The sequence below is a fragment of the Meriones unguiculatus genome, chromosome 17, assembly GCF_030254825.1.
Source record: "Meriones unguiculatus strain TT.TT164.6M chromosome 17, Bangor_MerUng_6.1, whole genome shotgun sequence".
Lineage (NCBI taxonomy): Eukaryota > Metazoa > Chordata > Mammalia > Rodentia > Muridae > Meriones > Meriones unguiculatus.
Window position 1 is genome coordinate 66,940,207 of NC_083364.1, and position 8,585 is coordinate 66,948,791.

An 8,585-nucleotide genomic window follows, 5' to 3' on the forward strand; every position below is an offset into this window, starting at 1 on the left:
CCATAGAAAATAGGCAATATACTTGTGAAGAGGGCCCTTATAACTAGAAACTTATAAAGCAAAGAACACATAGGTTCTCAAAGTTTAGTTTTTTACTGACACCTACTGTGAAGTGTGACATACTGTTGTTTATAGTGACATAACTGTTGCATAACTAGATGCAAGGTTAGGGGTCTAGAAATAGCATATAGATGCATATACTGCAATTTCAGAAACACCTCATAGCAAATTTCCCTCCAAAATAACAAGGGAACTGCTAGTTGAGGACAAGAGTTATGTATTCACATCTCCAGGGACACACAGTTTTCAAAACTAATAACCTGATATGTCTGAGCTTTGAAATTTGGAACATATTTTATATATTGCATAACCTCCCTGTGGAGCTGAGCCAGCATCCTATGATCAATCATTATTTACGAATATGAGGAATACATTAGTCTCTTGTCAGGTATAGCTATATTTTTTTCTAAGTAAGTTTAAATCAGTTTACATTTTGCCATTCCAAAATATGCTAACACAATTTAACAAACCTAATTTCAAAAGTGCATCTAAGACTTGACGGTTCTCTCTGGGAGAGTCTCAGTGATTAACACTGACACCTAGTGGCTGTTATTGATCCACTCCTAGGAATACTTGCTAAATTTTACTGTTAAATTTAATCAGATCAGTATCTTGGGCCAGCAGCTAGGAAACAGATTAGAATCTCCATCTTCTCCATGAGCTTACAAACAGAGGCATGCATGTATCATCAATACTGTGTTAGTAGTTTTGCTTGAGAAAAACAGGGTAAATGAGAAGACACCCTTAATCAGAATACAAATAAGCCTCTCTGGAAGAGATATCTGAGTGAAATCTTCATGGAGACAAAAAGAAGAAAAAGGATCACATTTTGTTACAAAGAGAGTACATGGTAGAAAGCAACAGCAGATATACAAACTGATGGAATTTTTGATGTACAATGTAGCAAAACAGACCTAGCAGCATCCTGAATGCCAAATGACGCCTGCTTGTTTCTACTTGTGGTACTCTATTTGGTTTAATTTATTGTTTTCTAATATTACATCTTAATAGAAAATAAAATTGAAGTTATGAATTATACCTTGTGTTTATAAAATAACTATTGAATTTTTAAAATAAAATTATCTCAAAATAATAGAAATAATAGAGAATATTATTAAAATTATTTGTGAGTAATAATATAATTGTAACATATGTAATTAGATAGGCATAAAGATAAACTGAGTCACAATGAAACACATTTTACAACAACTAGAAGCTGTTCACCTAATCAGCTTTACTAACGAGGTGTTGGAGATTCTAATTATTATTGTTGTTGTTGTTGTTATTGACTAACTTTACGGTTTTATTTATTTATTTGTTCATTTATTTATTTATTTATTTATTTTACATCCTGATTGCAGCAGCCCCTCTCCTCTTCTTCCAGTACCCGTCTCAGGCATCCCTCCCCCTCATTCTCTTTTTTTTCTTTTCCTCAGAGAATGGGGAGGTCCCTCATGGGTACCAACCCACCCTGGCACTTTAAGTCCCTGCAGGATTAGGTGCATCCTCTCCCACTGAGCCAGACAAGGCAGCTTGCTTAGGGGAACGGGATCCAAGGGGAGGTATCAGAGTCAGAGAGGGCTCCCACTCCAGTTGTTAGAGGACCCTCATGAAGACAAAGCTGGACATCTGCCACAAATGTGCAGGGGCCCTAGGATCAGTCCATGTATGCTCTTTGGTTGGTGGTTTAGTTTGTGTGAGCCCACGTGGGCTCAGGTTAGTTGACTCTGTAAGGTATTCTTGTGAGGTCCTTGACCCCTCTGGTTCCCTCAATTTTTCCACCAACTCTTTTGGACTCCCCAAGCTCTGATTAATGTTTGGTTCTTTCCTACCAAGCTTGTCCTTACACATGTTAAACTGATGGCTGTGGAGCTCTAGGCAAGATACCTTATTTGTGTAATCCTTATCTATAGGTAGAACATTTCCCTTTCTCAGCCCCAGGTCTGGTCTTATTTATTCACTTGACCTCAGTACTCATATAGTCCCCTTTATATGTTCCAACATAAAGGGATGATGGATTTTTGTTGACAGAAAAACATTTTTTGTGGACATATCCTACTAGTAGCCAGGTAATGGGCCATTCACTGACATCTGGCAAAAACAATGATAGCAAATTTTAAAATGAGGTACAGGGGTTAAAAACTGACTTAGAAAGGTCAAACATTATATTCTGCTTGGTTTTTCTTCATAGTAGTTTCTTTGCTTTGGTTTCTGGCCTCTAAGAATTGGGTGATCTGACAAAAAAGACATCTAGATATCAGTTTCTATTGAACAACTGAAGACCTGAATTAAACACCACCACCACCACCACCACCATCATCAGGAGACTAGGAACCCTATTTGTTCACTATGGACTCGTATCACCAGCAGGCCCCAAGACTTTCTAGGACTAGCCCTTACTCTGGCAGCCAGTAATTTACCTTCAGTACTTAGGGACTGATTCTTGGCTTTCTGACATAAATTTATGCCACTGACCAAAGTTTGCCAACTTGTACCAGATGGTTCTGATATTTCTCTAATGTATGCTTCAATTGATGAAGTTTGTGGTTCTTGTTTGTTTATTTGTTGTTTACAGATTGGCAAGTTATTTACTCCTTCATGGGAGTCAGAGTAAAGTAATAAATTTCATGTCACTGATCAAATCAAACTGAAGCAGAAGATGTAAACAGGGGACTTCTAGGTTTGGGTCTAGAGTCTGAGTCCTTTTAAAGTGTTGACGGCTTTCTCCTCATCCTTTGGATCAATAAAGTTAGTAAATCCACTCTCTAAACTCTGACCTGTAATTTTGCCTCTTGTAAATTTGAAGGATGCTACTTCACCATTGTTCCAAAAGAGACCATTGAATTCTTCTTGGGTCACATTTTGGGGGAAATAGTTGATGATGAAGGTGGTTTTGCTGTCATCTTTGGCTGTTTGTGTGCCTGTGAGGACATTTTCTGTCTTTGCCAGAGAGCCCATTGCTTGCATTAGATGTAGGTCTGTTTGACACCCAAGGCTTCAGAGTGCTAATTGTCATCATATATGTAACTTATGTGGCTCCATTTCTGATACCTCAAGAACTTTCTTCTTGGCCTCCGGTCAAATGTAGCGTTCCAGAAGGCTGGTTCTGGATCCTCATTGGAAGTGCAGTAGAGGCCAGGTGGACATCAGTGGCCCTGAGCATGTCAGTAAAATCAGCTGGCACTAATTCCAGTGCCTCCCACTCTGATTCATTAATATATATCATTTTTCTATTTTTTATTTTATTTTATTTGTTGCATCTATATCATAAGATTCATTTTGGTAATTTTTAACAACGTATTTGAAATATTTAGATATTCTTGTTCAAATCTTTTAGATCATAGCTTCATTTTCTATTTTGAGTGAACAATAAATAGGCATTTTTGTGTTTGATTTGAGTCTTTTGTGCCACCTCCAACAGGACTACAGTTTGTCTCCCTCTCTCCATGGTTTCTGATGTCCAGAGGCTTATGCAAGGTACACGAAGATACTACCACTGAGCTTTATTCCTAGCATGGATATATGCTATTTGGGCATTTGTGCGGATGAAGCCAGAGAGTCACAAGTTTGAAGCCAAACTGGGTGACATTGTGGATCTTGCCTATCTTCAGAAAAGTCTGCTTGAAGATTTAAAGCAGATATACAAAACCTTGAGTTAAATGGAAGGAGTAAGTAATGGAACAAAGACAGAGAGTCCAGAATAGAGTAAGATAATTTTAGGAGAATGTTTCTTTTCCACTTTCATGATAAACTCTTTTGTTCTGATAGAGGCTGCAGGGATGGCTACAGACTTATTCCTTAAGTGTTGTTAAGAAGATGGGTAATCTGAAACAAGCCACTCCTATTTATTACACCTGGAAGGAGCACACATGCACTTCCCAAGAACAACTCTTGTTATAGAGAAACAGATGTTACAAGAGTTTTGCCCTGATTCCTTGGAGTTATCTGTCGATCTCTCAGAATTATCTTTACATAGCTTCACTCATGGACCAGGTTTCAACAGGTTGGATCTCTTACATACATCCATGTATCTTTCTCTGTTTGGATTTCATAAAACCGGGTATCTTTGTTCTCCTTATAGCTTTTATTTGGTTTTTATACATGCAAACAGACAACTGGGCATTTTGTCAATTCTGTGACAGCTGTTCAAAACTTCAACAAATTTTCTAATATTTCTGAGCACAGTGTTCATAGTTCAATAGATCTCTTGCTCTTGAAGTGTTTACTTTTCTTTCATTTTATTTTAAATGTCATGAATTTAGTTTCCTTTCCTGTGACTTTAGAGTATTTTATCCGATGTTAGGATATTATATTCAGCTGCAGTGTTATTTTGCTGGTCCATTCTGACCCTCTGTATGTATCCAACAATCCTTTCTGAAACCTTGTATTTTATTGTCTTGTTATTATTGCTATTGTAAAATTTAAAGATACAAAATTATAAATTATACACTCTTAGAAAAGACATGATGTTTCTTCCTCCAGTAGAAGATACATGGAGTATGATTGTCCTATGATATTATACTTTATAAACCTAGAGAATTACGCAGTTAATCAGTGGAGACAGGCAGCTAATGTACACATGGTTATGTAATCCCAAATCAATTTTTAATTATATTAATATAGAAATTCTTATATGATATTTACCTACACTGTGAAGTCTTCCACGCATTCTTGTAAAGAAATGAAAGTCTCCTTTTCATTCACCGGTCCCACTTTTCAGAAAAAAGAATTGAAAGTTTTGCCTTTTCCCTCACAATTTGCTCAATTTATGATGTTTATAAATGAATATATTGGTACTGGAGAGTTAGATCAGTGGGTAAAAGCATGCACTGCTCTGGCAGAGAACCTGAGCTCAGTTGCTGGCACCTATATCAGGGGACTCACTATCACTATCTACAACTCCAGCTCCAGGGGATCCAACCCCTTTTGACCTGCCCAGGCACCACACTCATGTGTACATGTCCACACACTGACACACACACATAATTAAAAATAAAATGACATAGTTAACATTTTCTTAATGTGTCAATATGTATATCTATGTTTACATTTACATGTATGCACATATACAGATATAATTTTTGCTTCATATACAATGTGTAACATGCCTTCACTTGAACGCATGACACATTTTCTTGCAAAGATGAATAGCATCTTGTTAGATTGTTTAGCATTTAGTGAAACCCAGATATATACGTATATATTGCTGTGTGAATGTGTACACAGGATTACATATAAATATTCATATTCTATTTATATGTGATAGGTAAAATATAAAGGGAATTGTTGAACTATATGACAGTTTATTTTCATTTCTTTCCTATACTTTCTAATTTTACAAATAAATTTGTGTAATTTTGTTAACATTTCATCTCTCAAGTCATGTTTTCCCTCCCTAAAATTTAATGAACACTCCTTACCAACTTTGTGCCCATCCTGACTTGTGCTGACGTCATTCCCTTTTGTTTCAAAAGAACTTTTAACATTGTGTCATGCTTTATTGGTTCCTGCAGCATTTGCCCTGGCATAAAAGCTGTATATAAAGATCCAATCTTTGTATGTTCTCATACTCTATCATTGTTTATGTGAAATTGTCAATGAAGACCATGCCTAATCTCAGTCGATTGTCCCTGTCCTCCCAAGTTTTCATGCTTACACTTCATTTTAACTCTATTATTATCTATTTATTCAAGAATAAATTCTCATCCATTTAGATCACACACAACAGGCTCAATTTTTTCTTCATGTGTCTATACAGAGATCTCAGACATCTTTAGTAGCCTATGTCTATGCCTGGGTAACCATCTAGTCCAAAGTAATTTCAAAAATGAGAGTTATAATTAAACTGGCCATGGCATTGATTAGACTGGGCTTTTGGCCAACTTACCTTCATGACCTTGGTTTTTGGCAGTCCTAGGAAGGTAATTTCTGTTGAGCAGAAATTAAATTTTTTTCTTCAATGCTCTTAAAATCCTGACTTATTACCTCCTCAAAAGAAAGCTAATGTCCTGCTAAAGAAAAAAGGAAACTGTGTGTGAATCTTGATAAGGTTCATCTAAACAGATTTTATATCATGACTGTCCTTTCTCTTTTATTTGTTACCACATTGTAACAGGACTTTCAGACCCACCAGTGGTTCAAACAATGATTCAGAGACTTTCACATTTTAAAGCTTAGGCGTTTTGGCTGGGCAGATTCCCAGCCATCCTTCTTGCTTAACCCAGCTAAACATGGTACTATATCCCGCAATGTGGCTAGCTCTACCTCTCTGCTCCTGTTCATGTCTGTCCATTCACCCTTGTCCCGCTGGTATCTTTGTTATCTTTTCCAAGAGACCCTCTCTCTCTTGGAATTTCCTCCCTTTACTTTCTGCTCAGCTATTGCTGGCCGTCAGCTCTTTATTATATACAATAGGCAAGTGAGGAAGTATGAGACTGGTGGTGTGCCATAGAAATAACGATACCAGGATCTGGATAGTAGGCTAGCACTTAGCCTTCTGCTGGTTTAGCAATCAGCAATCGAATACACAGAGACACAGCGTCACACAATGTACCCCAACACTTTATCCATGTGATTTTTCAGAACTTTTGTATCAACCATTCTCCATGTTATGAAGAAAGAAACCAAAAATCTCTCTCCTGGACTCACATTGATACATCCCCCCCCGTAAAAAAAAAAAAATGAGTAACATGGACTCATTTTTCTTAAACCACCACTTTAATGGTATGAGTTGTTACTGTTAGTTATTAATTTCCTTTGTCTGTATGCACGAGTGTGTGCTGGGACCTACACTGACTCATACGTGTGGAAGCCAGTGGAGGATCTAAGGCATAGCGTGTTCTATGTTTGCTTTACTCCTCTAAGACAGGATCCGTCACTGAATCAGGAGATCGACTGGAGACACCGGGCTTTCTATTTCTACCCTGCCTCCAACATTGGCTTTACAGTTGTGCCAGATTTTTATGTCCATGTTTGGGATGTAAACTCAGAGTCCCATGTTCTTGGCTGCTGAGGAATTTGTATATCCTCTGAGGAATTATGATTTTTTTTAAAATACACGCACCATTCTGCTCAAAACAATTAGGCAGAAATATTCTCTTCTTTGGCAAGAATACCAGTAATGCTCTTTAATGCTTTTACTAATATGGACGTTACTTGGCCACTGGCGTCTTTGCCATTTGCAACCCACAGCTCACAGTAACCAACAACACAAAAATATTTCAGCACCATATTCCCAATTAAAAATTCATGATTTATTTGGTAATAATATGATTATTAAGTTGAGAATCCAAGTACATTTTTCGAGAAAATTGCATGCCAATAAGCATCTTTTCAACTACAGACTAAAATTATTCACTTGTACTATACTGGTGATAACTTCCAAAATGGGATTTATGTAATTCAATGTTAGCCATATAAGAAATTATTTGCTTATCATCTACCAAAATGCATTTTTCCTTTGATCTGAGGTATGTTGCTTCAGTTTGTTAAGTACCTGATTTCTAGGGGCAAAATTACATCTAGATTTTCTCTTTACCTTTCAAATGATCATGTTCAATAATTCTGTAATGATATATGTGGAATGGGTTCAATTCTCACCTGAAAACCAGGGGGAAATGAGTCTCCTAAAGAATCAAGGTGTTTCCTTGAATCCCACAATGAACAGAAAATAATCCTATTGTCCTTTTATGCCTTTGGCTACCGGAAATCTCACAATCTAAGTTTATGTTCAATTGCTGTAATTTTCTTATTCTTCCATGGGTGTGTAATATATGGTCTCTACACTTGATTTCTAGTTCTTGAAATTGGCTTTCCATGTAGTCTCTATCATTTACCTTAAGCCACTTCAACTCTTTTGTGGTTAGAGCATTAGGAGAATGGATATAATTATTTCCACTTTGCTGTACTAGCTATATTATGTTTAATTGCATGTTTTTCAGCTTTTATAATGAAAGATTGTTTTAATTATAAAGATATATATATATTAGAATAAAACTTTGGATAGTGAAAACATACCTGAAAGTAAAATTACCCATTATTATTGATGTGGACTGTTTGGGTACAAGGACTATCAACTCACGAAAGGCACAGAGCTGCACAGATAGAGCCTTTCCTAAAGCCCACAACAGAAAGGGCAGAGGATGTTCACTTGCCAACGTCGCTTCCTTCCTCTATGAATTTACTCTCACTGTTTTCATGTACAATAAATTCATGCCATAGAAAAATTAGCTAACCTAGACTTCAGTTTACATGAAGATTTAAGTTCCTAGGGGATCTGACTAGCTTAGCTTGGTTGCCTACAGGACGATACCAAACCAAAGGATCTAACTTTCTAAAAACAACCACAGTCACTACTGCCTCAACATGCAAGTCATTGTTTACATTTTGGTAAACTTACTTAACTCCACTCTTTATCCGATTATGAGTGGATATGACATATATGATCTGGACCTTGTGTATACTTAATGTCTACTTCACTGAAACAAGAATAACTTAACTGTCTACGGTTTCTTATTAAAAATATT

General features: G+C 36.7%; 1 pseudogene; it reads right to left on the bottom strand.

Annotated features, from left to right (window-relative positions):
• Nucleotides 1–2,697: 2,697 nt before the first annotated feature.
• On the bottom strand, nucleotides 2,698–3,079 carry LOC110540974 (ELAV-like protein 4; annotated as a pseudogene).
• Nucleotides 3,080–8,585: the final 5,506 nt, after the last annotated feature.